The sequence below is a fragment of the Oryctolagus cuniculus genome, chromosome 4 (assembly GCF_051225735.1).
Source record: "Oryctolagus cuniculus isolate XC-2025 breed Fujian yellow rabbit chromosome 4, ASM5122573v1, whole genome shotgun sequence".
Lineage (NCBI taxonomy): Eukaryota > Metazoa > Chordata > Mammalia > Lagomorpha > Leporidae > Oryctolagus > Oryctolagus cuniculus.
In genome coordinates, this window is record NC_142870.1 from 40954007 (window position 1) to 40967399 (window position 13393).

Genomic DNA, 13393 nt, shown 5'->3' on the forward strand with positions numbered 1-13393 from the left:
CTCAAATTTTTGACATACATGTTGAGAATTGCTGTATCGTCTTAGTAGATTGATCCTTTAATCATTATATAATGTCTTTCTTTCTAGTAATTTTTGCCTTAAATTTTCAATATCTAATATGATTTTTAAATTTGTTTTACATTAATAAAATTAAACATATTATTTTATAGCACTTTCAGGTTTATATTTCCAAAAAATTGATACTGCTTCATTTGAAGTAAGTCTATTATTAACAGGATAGAGTGGATTTGCAGATGAAGTCCCTGGCTTTTGGCTTTGGCATAGACTGGCTCCAGCATTGGCAGCCAACTGGGGAATGAATCAGATCTCTGTTTCTTCCTCTTTCTGACACTCTACCTTTCATATTAATAAATAAACTTTTCTAAGAATTAAAAATTACTTTAGGCATTATTTATAGTGTTTTTCTTTAAATGAGAATATTCATTTACCCCTTTCAATCATAGTTTTGAGATAGATGCTTTTTCCTTGCCAAATGAAATTGTTTTATCATTTTTTCTACTCCCCATGCTTTCAGATACAGTCTGTTATCATTCAAATTAGTCTTCCATGATAAGCAATGCATAATTAGTCTTATTGATTTTTAGATATCTTTTTTCTTTTTTATGTATTTCCATAGTTTAGCTATGGTTTTTGTGTGATGTGTTTCTTTGATTTTATCTTGTTTGGAATTTACTCAGCATCATAAATATCTGTGTTTTATTTATTTGCCATATTTGAGACTTCTCCAAGCTTTATTTGTTGGAAAAATTTCAGTTCCACATCTTCTATTCCTGTCCTGGATATCTCCTGATAAATTGCTACATATTTTGCTGTTGTCCCATGCATTCATGATGTGCTTTCATTTCTTCATTCTTTTTTCCCTTTGTTGTTCAGATTTTGGTGATTCTATTCATTTTTCTTCAAGTATAGTCAATCTATCTACTAGTCTATTCCATGAGTTTTTTTAATAGCTCTTTCTTTCAATTCTGTAACCACTAACATGTTCTGTTCTTTAACATCTGTTTATTAAATGTTCTCGATTTTTGAAATTATGTTTTTTTTAAAAAATGTGTAGGTGATTGCTGAAGAACTTTTGCTTTAAAATCTTTGACAGATAATGTTGACATCTTTATTTCTGCTGATATTCTACTTTCCTTTACATGATGGATTTCTGGGGCTTCCCTTTGATGAGTGAATTTTAGTTGTGTCATAGACATTTTTGCTATGGGAGACTTATTTTTCTTACTTATATCTTCTATGTAGATGTTGACTTTTCTAGCTCCCCTTTGGTTCTATGGTGGTTTAGTTTTTTTTTTTTTTTTTCCCTTGCAAGAATATCCAGGTTTTCTTCATTTTTTTTTTTCTGGTACTACTGAAATCTTCTTATGAAATCTTACTAGTAGTGATGTTTGCAAATAGAAAAGGAAATTTCGTGAACCCCAGTTTTTCTGGAAAACCTGCAAGGAAAGTTGGGATAAACCCACTGATTGTGGGTCTTCTTAGTCCACTAAGTCTAGTGTCTGGAGAAACAGAACTTCATTGCTGATGGCACCGTGGACTGGTTGTGTCATTCACTGAGGCATCTTCAGATAGAAGGGATTGAAATAGCTTGAGTTTTCATTACAGCCACTGTTGCTAAGGGCTAGAACAGCCTACTGGACGTATAGTTTGGAGTAAAATTAGATTTTTCACTTCAGGTCTTTGTAAGGAATTCCTTTTCCCTATCAAGCCCACAAAATGGGATTTATGGGGGAAAAAAAGCACAAAACTCACTGCATTCTTACTCCTCAAGTCTTCAACTCTTTAGTCAAGTTTTCAGTATCCTTTCACGTTATATGTTAAATTGTTTTCAGGGTATTTGTATTTAGAAAGAAAATCACCTAAAGTAATCTAAAACATCTTGTCAGGCAGCATAAATCATATTAATTTTAAATCTCTATTATGTCTTATCTATTGACTCTGTTTATTTTATACTATAAGCAGTAATAAAACTATGTAGTAGTTGATTCTAACCATCTTCCTTTTTCTTTATCTAAAATTCTCAATTTTACTTCCTTGTATTATCTTATTAGTAATTGTTGATTTAGTATGTTTAAATACCTGCTATTTATTTGTGGGATTTAACTCATTCTTTTTGGCAAGTAGTTGGTTGTTGGTAAATTTCACCACTTTCCATAACCTCCCTCTTTTCTTTTATTAGTTGAAATATTTTATTAGTTGCAAAATGCCAGGGTATAATCTGAATACTTTTTTTCTCAATCTCATGCTTGTCTCCATTTTTTTTTTTCAGAAGTTCAAAATTAAACATATTCAGTGTTTAAAATCAATCATGTTTGTTACAGTATGTTGCTACTCAGTTTAACCTCTGAAAGGTATGAGTCCAGAAACTATTGCTGGGTTAGAAGAGGATAAAAGTAGTGAACATAGATATATAGAAATTTTTGCAGAAATTTAACATAATCAAGACATTCAGGCCTTGATTTTGTGTATTGCATAAATATTCATTTTCAAAAGAATAGAAAGAAAAAATACCTCTGATTCTTTCATGTTATACCTAAGAAGTTTCCTTAACAAAATGCTATCTGAAATTTTTTAATGATTTTATTTATTTATTTGAGAGGTAGAGTTACATACAGCAAGGGAGAGAGACAGAAAGAGAGGTCTTCTATATGCCTGGTTCACCCCAGATGTTTGCAATGACCAGAGCTGGGCGGATCAAAGTAATAGCTAGGAGCTTCTTCCATGTCTCCCACGCGGGTACAGGGTCACAAGCACTTGTGCCGTCTTCTGCTGCTTTCCCAGGCCATCGCAGAAAGGTGGATGGGAAGAGGAGCAGCCAAGACACAAACCAGTGCCCATAGGGATTCCAGCACCTCAGGCAGAGGCTTAGCCCACCACGCCACTGTGCTGGCCCAGTGCTATCTAAATTTACAGAATGAAATTTCTAGCTACAGTTTTTACTTATTGGTACATGTGGTTTCAAAGATAGAATTTTTATCAACACTATAAACAATAAATGTGATGAAACATAGTTAAGAAAATATATCCCCCTTGATATTAGAAATTTAGATAATCAGAAGATATCAGTTGACTTCATTTCTGCTTACTACTCACATATAAACTTCCAGTAAATCTTATATTGCACCTTCAATTCTATTCCTCTCAGGGGTAAAACAAACAGCACCAAAACTCACTTGGTTTTCTTTCAATACTGATCATGAAAGAAAAAGTTAAGAGTGTTATTCTATTGCTTTGAGATATTCTCTCAGTAAAAGCATGGTATTCTTTTTTATGAGTACACGTTTATGTGTACTTTTCTTTCCCTACTTTCTTTCCCTAATGTAACATTTCTTTCTGTATGTGTTGACTGTTCCATTGCCAACCTGATCTCCCCAGGTTGGACATTTCAATTTAGCCCACATCACCTATTCAGAGAAAAGAACACAATTAGATTTGCCAAACCTTCCATTTGCATCATTTTGAGGAAGAACTCAGAATAAAAGAGTAATTAATAATGTGACTACCTATTCAAATCAGTCAATAGAGCAACTATTATAATCAATCCCATTTAAAACACATTAAATAAAAACCTGATCAAACCCATGTTTTGTTTAGGAACATGCACTGGTAAATTCAGAGAAATTTAAATTCTTTACTAAGCAACACTATTTCCTTCTTCCAGATGTGCAGGTAATCATACACCTTACCAAAGACTTTCTGATGAGATATGCGATGTAAGAAATAATGGTTTTGTGTGATTGCATCATTTCAATCACAACAAAGCGCTCACTTTATGTATGTAATTTTAAGGACACATAAACCTTAAGTAAGTCAGTAGATAATATTTTATGATCTCCTTTTCCCATTTTTACTAACAATTATTTTACATTATAGTTGCTTGATATGATTCTAACTCAAATAGCAATGTTTGATTTGCAGACAATGTACTAAGTTCAAATTATTGTATGCCTTTTAGCCAATTTATGCCATTGTACTTGTGAAATTAACAATCTGATTCATTTGAGCACAAAACTGTCAATCAACTCACAGTTTTAATAAGTATTTTTAGACTAAGGGAAATACTTGTCTGAAAAGTTAGGTCATTTTTTCTAAATTTTTAAATTTCTACAATACCAGTACGGTTCTTTTTTAGAATCACTTCCTTGTAGGAGTTTTTCCTTGGGAAATCCTTCTCAAAGCTATATTTTCCTACATTATTCATATTCATTTTACAAATTAATAGTGTCAGTAGGCAGGAGATGGAAAAGTTTTCATTTATTGCCATATTGAATACTTTGTAGTCCTTAGTACTGCCTCCTTTCATGTATCTGTAAGAGAAGAGCATGTCAGTATTTGAGTTCCAATGCCTTTCAAAGTAAACAATTTTTTGTCACCATGCATTGCTGGGTGACTACATGGTCCCACTTTAATATTTTTTAAAGCCAGCAACTTAAAATAGATTGAACAAAATTGACATTTTGAGATTTGATTATTGTTTATAGCCCTTGTCTATACTCTTGAGGAACAGTGGTTTCTCTACTTACTACTTGCTGAATTCTTTACTTAATGGAGGGTTAAACTTGTGGTTATAAAGTAATTTGAAAGAATGTCATTGTAAAAATGACAAAGAAAAATAAGGAAAGGAGGAGGGAGAGTGGGAGCAAGGGAGGAAGATTAGGGAGCATCATTCTGCTTTTAAAACTGTATTGTGGGCCGGCACCGCAGCTCACTAGGCTAATCCTCCGCCTGCGGCGCCAGACCCCGGGTTCTAGTCCCAGTTGGGATGTCAGTTCTGTCCCAGTTGCTCCTCTTCCAGTCCAGCTCTCTGCTGTGGCCCTGGAAGGCAGTGGAGGATGGCCCAAGTGCTTTGGCCCTGCACCCACATGGGAGACCAGGAATAAGCACCTGGCTCCTGGCTTTGGATCGGTTCAGCGCACCAGCCGTAGCGGCCATTTAAGGTGAACCAATGGAAGGAAGACCTTTCTCTCTGGCTCTCTCTCTCTCTCTGCCTGTCAAAAAAAAAAAAAAAAAAAAAAAAAAAAAAAACTGTATTGTGAAACATAAAATTTGTTTCCTTTATATAAACTTAAAAGATTTTTAAAAAGAGATATATTTATTTTAAAGGCAGACTGACAAGGAGAGAAAGAAAGAGAAAAAGGTCTCCCATTGGTTGGTTCACTCCTCAAATGACTGCGACAATTGGGGCTTGCTAAAACTGAAGCCTGGAACTCCATTCCATTCTCCTATGTTGGGAACATCCACACAATGTTAGCATCATCTTCCCCTGCTTTCCCAGAGTCATTATCAGGAACTTAAATCAGAAGGCAATCAACAAGGACTCAAATAGGCACTCTGGTGTTGCAAGCAGCAGCTACACCCACTGCACCACACCCTGAGGTCCCAATTAATTTTGCATCAGAAAACCCACTACAATCCCATATTCATATCATTTACACTGAATTGCTTTGGATTCTCCAATCAGGTAGGGATAGTTTTCTTTTCCCAGACAGAGAAGTTATTTGTCAAAACTAAGAGAGAATAAACATTCAATCAATATTCTGGGAGCAAAATCCCAATGATCACACCAGTAGATAAAATGCCATTACTATATCTGGTTTCAAGACTTCCCTTTGCCTCCTTCATCTAAGGTGTTAATATTGACATAACTACAGGGATGCATTGGCTCTCATTGCATTGCTTCTCTTATTCAGGAAATGTTCTGTTTTAAGAGATACTTACCGGGCCAGCTCTCTGCTGTGGCCCGGGAGTGCAGTGGAGGATGGCCCTGGTGCTTGGGCGCTGCACCCCATGGGAGACCAGGAGAAGTACCTGGCTCCTGCCATCAGATTAGTGCGGTGCGCCGGCCGCAGCGCGCCGGCCGCGGTGGCCATTAGAGGGTGAACCAACAGCAAAGGAAGACCTTTCTCTCTGTCTCTCTCTCTCACTGTCCACTCTGCCTGTCAAAAAAAAAAAAAAAAAAGAGAGAGAGAGAGAGAGAGAGAGAGAGAGAGATTTACCTTACTATCCCTTTAGAATTAGAACTGAAATATTGAGTAGCTCAATCAGCAGTCCTAGTGGCAGAACCACACCTTCCTTCAAATGTATCAGAAGCATACTTCTGTATCTGCCTTACCATGATTTTTGTTGTTGTTGTTGTTGGAGGGGGCATTGTTTTTTTCCCCAGTGACGTCTTCTGGGCTACACCATCTGTACTGAAATTTTAGTCCTTACCCAGGAGATAAATACCTGTATTTTTTAAAAGATTTTATTTATTTATTTGAGAGGCAGAGTTACTGACAGTGAGAGGGAGAGCCAGAGAGAAAGGTCTTCCTTCCATTGGTTCTCTCCCCAAATGGCTGCAACAGCTGGAATTACGCCGATCTGAAGCAAGGAGCTAGGTACTTCTCCCCAGTCTCCCATGTGGGTGCAGGGGCCCAAGCACCTGGGCCGTCTTCAGTTGCTTTCCCAGGCCACAGCAGAGAGCTGGATTGGAAGGGGGCAGCCAGAATTATAACTGGCGCCCATATTGGATGCTGGTGCCGCAGGTGGAGGATTAACCTACTGCACCACGTAGTCGGACCCAAAGCCTATATTTTGAGATTAAAATTATTTCTACGGGGCCGGCGCCATGGCTCAAAAGACTAATCCTGCGCCTGCGGCACCGGCACCCTGGGTTCTAGTCCCAGTCCGGACTCCGGATTCTGTCCCGGTTGCTCCTCTTCCAGGCCAGCTCTCTGCTGTGGCCCTAGTCCTTGGGCCCTGCACCCTCATGAGAGACCTTTCTTTCTGTCTCTCTCTCTCACTGTCCACTCTGCCTGTCCAAAAAAAAAAAATGTGTGTGTGTCTCCCTCTCTCTCTCTCTCTCTCTCTCTCTTTTCTCTCTCTCCCCCTTCTCTCTCATAAAAATATGTCTTAAAAAATTATTTCCACAAAGTTCCAGCAATGTTTTACACTGGGTCAGGTAAAAAGTAATTCCTACTGTGACAGTATTAGAAATCCACTATAGATTCCAAGTAAGAATATTCCTATGCAAAGGCTATTTTCAAATTAGTTCATTATAATGTTCAAAATCATTTATAATATCACAAAATAATTTCTAATATTATTGCTTGAAATATAATGTAATCTACAGTAAATAGCTTGGGTGCCACCTCTTAATAAGCTTCTGTAAACCAATAATCACCTGAGCTCTGTTCTAATTCAGATGTCATTCAAACACCTGAAGAGAAAGTGTTGTTCTAATGATTATGTAGCATGTGCATTTTGTGTCCTTTTTGTTATTAGAATTGCCAAAGACAGTCTGTTTTGAGCTCTCTGAATAATGTTTTCTGTTCTCTCCCCCACTAAGTCATTCTCAAGAATTCAAGCTACTGAATACTGAATTAAATACTGAATTCAAGTGATGGGAAGGAGAGTCTATTATTTTATCTAGTTAATTTTTTAATCCTTTGGTAGCTCATATAAGCTTTTGCAATTATTAAGCGTTCTTTAACTTCTGTGTCTGAAGGGGAAAATAACCATGATATCATATGTGTAATAATTAAACTCACTTTAATAGTATTAGAATTAATATCTCATAAAGCAATGATAATATACCCCAGCTTTTAAGTACTTTTAGACAAATGATGAAAACATATTGCAATTCATCCCATAAGAAATTTGAATTCTGAGTGACTTTCACCTGAGTCTGGGACATAAAAGAGAACTTTAAACAACTCTATCACAATATTCAGCGTTTGGAATTTTCTTTTCTGGTTTTACCAAATAGAATATAATGGAGACCAACAATATAGTTGGTGTCTCTATGCCAGAGTAATCAAAATCATTTCTTTAGTCATGGCCCAGATAAGACTGTAGCAGAGATACTTCATGAAAATAAGTTCTACTGATTCTTCCCAATGATTTAAATGATTTACTTAATTCCTTTAAAATTAGTCCTCTCTCTCTCTCTCTCTCTCTCTCTCCCCACTCCCCTCTTTAAAAGATCTATTTTTTGAAAGACAGTGTGGTAGTGAAAGAGGAAGGTCCAGAGAGAGAAACGTGATCAATTTGGCGATTCACTCCCCAAATGGTTTCAACAAAAGGGGCTGGATAAAGCTGAAGCAAAAACTCTGGAACTATATCTGGGTCTCCAATGTGGGTGTCAGGGACCCAACAGCTTGGACCATTTTTTGCTGCTTTCCCAGGGACATTAGTATAGAGCTGAATTAGAAGTGGAGCAGCCACAACTTAAACCTGCACTCTGAAATTGGATGCTAGCATTACAAGGGGAAGTTAAACCTACTGTGCCACAACAATGGCCCTTTAATATATATATTTTAAGCACAATCTGGGAAATTCTTATGGCTCCCATATAATATGACCAATTAAAACTGCATGAACAGGCCAGCGCCGTGGCTCAATAGGCTAATCCTCTGCCTGCAGTGCCAGCACACTGGGTTCTAGTCCCAGTTGGAGTGCTGGATTCTGTCCCAGTTCCTCCTCTTCCAGTCCAGCTCTCTGCTGTGGCCCAAGAGTGCAGTGGAGGATGGCCCAAGTGCTTGGGCCCTGCCCCCACATGGGAGACCAGGAGGAAGCACATGGCTCCTGGCTTCAGATCAGTGTGGTGCGCTGGCCGCAGCGTGCTGGCCGCAGCGTGCTGGCCGCAGCACACTGGCCACAGCGGCCATTGGGGGTGAACCAATGGAAAAGGAAGACCTTTCTCTCTGTCTCTCTCTCACTGTCCACTCTGCCCATTAAAAAAAATAAAAATAAATAAAAACAAAACTGTTGGAACTCAAATTTGCTCAGTATCTCATCATCAGTTTATTCTCAAGACACATCATTGCAATTATAAATTTAATTATATTTAAGACTACAACTAATTTATACTTTGCTAACTAAGTTTCACCATATCCTTGGTTTTATATAGTTGTTATACTTCCAAAATTTCTGCTATGGCTGTCTGATAATTGACTTAATATTCTCCTACATATAATGCAGTATGTCATGTGCCATTATCTAAATATATCAACCTCCTTTATTCAGCAACCTTGGGTTATTTCACCTTGAAGATAACATATGGCTGTATTGGTTTCATATGGTTATAATAACAAACTCGGTAGCAAAAAAATTCTCTCATAGTTTCGAAAGTTAGAAATCTGAAATCAAGATGTAGACAGAAATGGATAATCATCATGGTTCTGACAAATCTCTGTTCCATGCATTTATGATAGGTTCTCCTAGATTCTACAGTTTGTTGACAATTCCTGACATTCCTTGGTTTGTGATAGTATAAATCAATATCTACCTTCTGATGTCATATGACATTCTTCTTATATGACTCTATTTTTTGTCTCCTCTTCCCCTCTTAAAAGCACATCTGTCATATTAGATTAATGCCCCATTCTGTGCCAATATTTCACCTTAATTGATCATATCTGCAATGACCCTATTCTAAAATAAGGTCACATTTTGAGGTTCTGGGAAGGAAATGAATGTTGAGGAACACACAAATCCTGTATGATAGCTATGACCAATCATTCAGTGATGGTCAATTCTGAAGTTCCCAACTTTGAAATCTATCTCAACTGCTGTAAATGTTATAAGCCTCTCACATGTCACTTGTGAAATATACAATTTTAATAAACCACAGGTATAATTAATTGAAATACTAATTTCTGCTTGCGAGTCTAAGTTTTTTGATAAACCTATTAATTTACAAATTGTGAAAATCTTAAATTTTGTCAAAATCCAAATTCCAAAATTTGTGAAATCCAAATTATGGAATCCTAAAAAGAAGAAGAATATGGTCTTTTGCCATAATCAGTTAATTGAAAAATAGGGGAATTGCAGGCAGAATTTTGTTTATTTGTTTTTTAACATTTTTTTTTTTTTACTTTTTTAAAAGGCAGACTTACAGAAAGAGAGAGAGAGAGATCTCCCATCTGCTGGTTCACTAGCCAAGTGGCCACAACAGCCAAGGATGAGCTAGGCCTAAACCAAGAGCCTGGAACTACACATCCCCCATATGGGAGGGCCATCTTCTGCTGCTTTTCCCAGGTATATTATCAGGGAGATAGATCAGAAGTAGAGTAATCAGGACTTGAACCAGCAGCCATAATGGCTGCTAGCATTGCAGGTGGCAGCATAACCTGCTGTGCCACAGTGCTGGCCCCAACCGACAGAAACTTTAAGGACAGAGCAGGGTGGGCTTATAAAAGCAGAGAGTGTGTTAAATGTTGAGATACTGAGACTTTCATGATCCAATTGTGTAACATGAAGTAGAGAGGATTACTATGGTTTATCAGTTGGTCAGGTTCCTCCCTTTTGTGGAAAAGTAATGACCTAAAGTATCTCTCAAAGTTCATGTAGACATATCATGCTCTCTGTTGAATAATTCATTTAACTGGCAGCTTGAGGAAGGAAAATCCTTATGTGTTCTTTGTGATATTTTTCCATAGTTTCATTATAGACAGATGTCTAGTGGCAAACTAAGGAAAATCCATGTATTGTAGTGTACTACTAGTAAGAAGAACATAGGCAGTTGAAATAACAGTGGCAGCAATGCCCCTAAAGATTATTGTAATAAAAAATGTATTGCTTTAATTTGATTTACTTACTCTAGCTCTCCTGTTTAGTCTTTGAGCTTCTCGATTCCATTCCAAAAAGCCCTTCTCTTTATCAAGTTAGGTGAAGATAGTTTTTCACATATTTTCAGGCAACTAACATTTGTGGAGTGCTAATGGAGAGAAAGAGGCTGCTCAAAATGTTTTGGGGGAACTTTAAGGGAAGAAGCAGAAGTCTGTGAAAAAGTTGGAAAATGAATACAAATATATAAAGAGATACACAGTGAAGTGTTGTACAGTCCAAAGACAGTGAAGGAAAACTCATGTGTAAACCAGTCTTTTCCAAAATTGTGTCACTTTTTGCGGAGCATAATGATCTTCAGTATGCTGCTCCAGGCAATTTTATTGGAGTCAGAACAAAAATTGACCCTACTTTGTGCCATGCTGACAGAATGGTGGGACAGGTGCTTGGTGCAGTTGGAGCTTTACCTGAAATCTTTACAGAATTGGGGATTTCATTCTGTAATTAATACACAGTTATTCTTAAGTGTTGAAAATTAACTGAAATGTGATCCCTGTTAAACATAATATGGGAATAAGAGAGGGAAGAGATGTATAATTTGGGACATGCTCAAGCTGACTTGCCCCAAATGGTAGAGTTAAAAACATACCAGGGGATTCCAATTCAATCCCATCAAGGTGGCATGTACCAATGCCATCTCACTAGTCCAGGTGATCAATTTCAGTTCACAATTGATCATAATGAAAGGACTAAGAGTCAAAGGGAGCACATAAACAAGTCTAGTACCTTCTAACACTAACCGATAGAATAAATAAAGGGGAGAGTGATCCAACATGGGAAGTGAGATACTCAGCAGACTCATAGAATGGCAGATGTCCTAAATAGCACTCTGGCCTCAGAATCAGCCCTAAAGGCATTCGGATCTGGCTGAAAAGCCCATGAGAGTATTTCAGGCATGGAAAGCCAAGACACTCTGGCAAAAGATCTCTGTGAGTGAGATCCCAGTGGAAAGAACAGGTCTTCAAAGAAGGAGGTACCTTTCTCTGAAGGGAGGAGAGAACCTCCACTTTGACTATGACCTTGTCTAAACAAGATAAGAGTCGGAGAACTCAGAGGGCTTCCATAGCCTTGGCAACTCATGACTGGAGCATAGGGAGATTACTGATGCCATAGACAGGAGTGTCAATTGGTAAAGTCAACAACAGGAGTCACTGTGCACTTACTCCTCATGTAGGATCTCTGTCCTTAATGTGCTGTGCATTGAGATTTAATGCTATAACGAGTACTCAAACAATATATTTCACTTTGTGTTTCTATGGGGGTGCAAACTGTTGAAATCTTTACTTAATGCATACTAAACTGATCCTCTGTAAAAAAAAAAAAAAAAAAAAAAAAAAAAAAAAGAAATTATCAACTCCCAACTTGACTTTCACTGGGATTAAACATGACAATAGGTCTGATCTGATTTCATTATCATTTAAAAAAATCATCTATTATTTTTCACTTTATGTTTCTGTGTGGGAGGAAACTGTTGAAATCCTTACTTAATGTATACTAAGCTGATCTTCTGTATATTAAGAGAATCGAAAATGAATCTTGATGTGAATGGAAGGGGAGAGGGAGTGGGAAAGGGGAGGGTTGTGGGTGGGAGGGACAGTATGGGGGGGAAGCCATTGTAATCCATAAATCGTACTTTGGAAATTTATATTCATTAAATAAAAGTTAAAAAAATTTAAAAAAAAGAAGATATAAAAAAAAAGAATTGGGAATTTCATATTTCCTGCTTAGACGCCTTCTAGGTATATGCACTGAAGGAATCAAGAAAGCAGCGAAAGTACAAAAGCTGTCTAAGAATGAAGTGCTCATGGTGAATATTGGATCCCTGTTCACATTGGGGAGAGTCCGTGCTGTCAAGGCTGATTTGGGCGAAATTGTTTTGACTAACACTGTATGCACAGAAGTAGGAGAGAAAATTGCCCTTAGCCGAAGAGTTGAGAAGCACTGGCGTTTAACTGGGTGGGGTCAGATAAGAAGAAGAGTGACAATTAAGCCAACAGTAGATGATGACTGAAGAATCCCAGTTAAACAATACATTTGGATGAAGTTGGAATTTCTCTTACAACCTAGGGGTATATTTTCGTAGTAATACTAGGGGATTAATTTCACAGTTCATTACCTTAGTAGGTAGCTGTAAGGTTATTCTCATTAGCTGTTGATGAAAATTTAACCTCTAGGACTGAAAAGAGCCTACAATAAATGTAAAAATTGGTATGTTGGATCAGGTAAAATGATAGATCTACATTTCAGCTGAAATAATGTCTAATTTATACATCAAGGCAGGTTTGAGATGAAACTGCTACAACCAGCCTTTTTGTAGCACACATACTACTGAACCTGTTTAAAATAAAGCTTTTCATTTTTCTTTTTAAAAAATGTTTTTGGGGGAGCTTTAAGTGAAGAAGCAAAAGTCTGTGGAAAAGTTGGAAAAATGAATAAAAATATATAAAGAGATACACAGGGAAGTGTTGTACAATATCAAGTAGTGTTGCAAATCTAGAAATGAAGTTCCAAAAATAAGCAAGATAAAATAGAAAATGGCTTTAATGTTCACCAAAATTTTCCAAAATGTTACCATAAGGAAACTGTAGATGGCCAGCAAATCTCAAGCAAGGTAAGCACAAAGAACACTATACCACAGAACCCATTTTCAAAATGTTAAAAGCAAAAGGAAAAAAGAAAATCTTAAAGAACCTAGAGAAGAAAAATAAAATTAAATATAGGGAAACTGCAGTAAGAATAGACTGATTTATATTTAAAGCAATAT

General features: G+C 37.0%; 1 pseudogene; it reads left to right on the forward strand.

Moving 5' to 3' along the window:
* LOC149126957 (eukaryotic translation initiation factor 2 subunit 3-like) overlaps positions 1-12938 on the forward strand; it is a 102123-nt pseudogene extending 89185 nt beyond the window's left edge.
* The last annotated feature ends 455 nt before the right edge of the window (positions 12939-13393 follow it).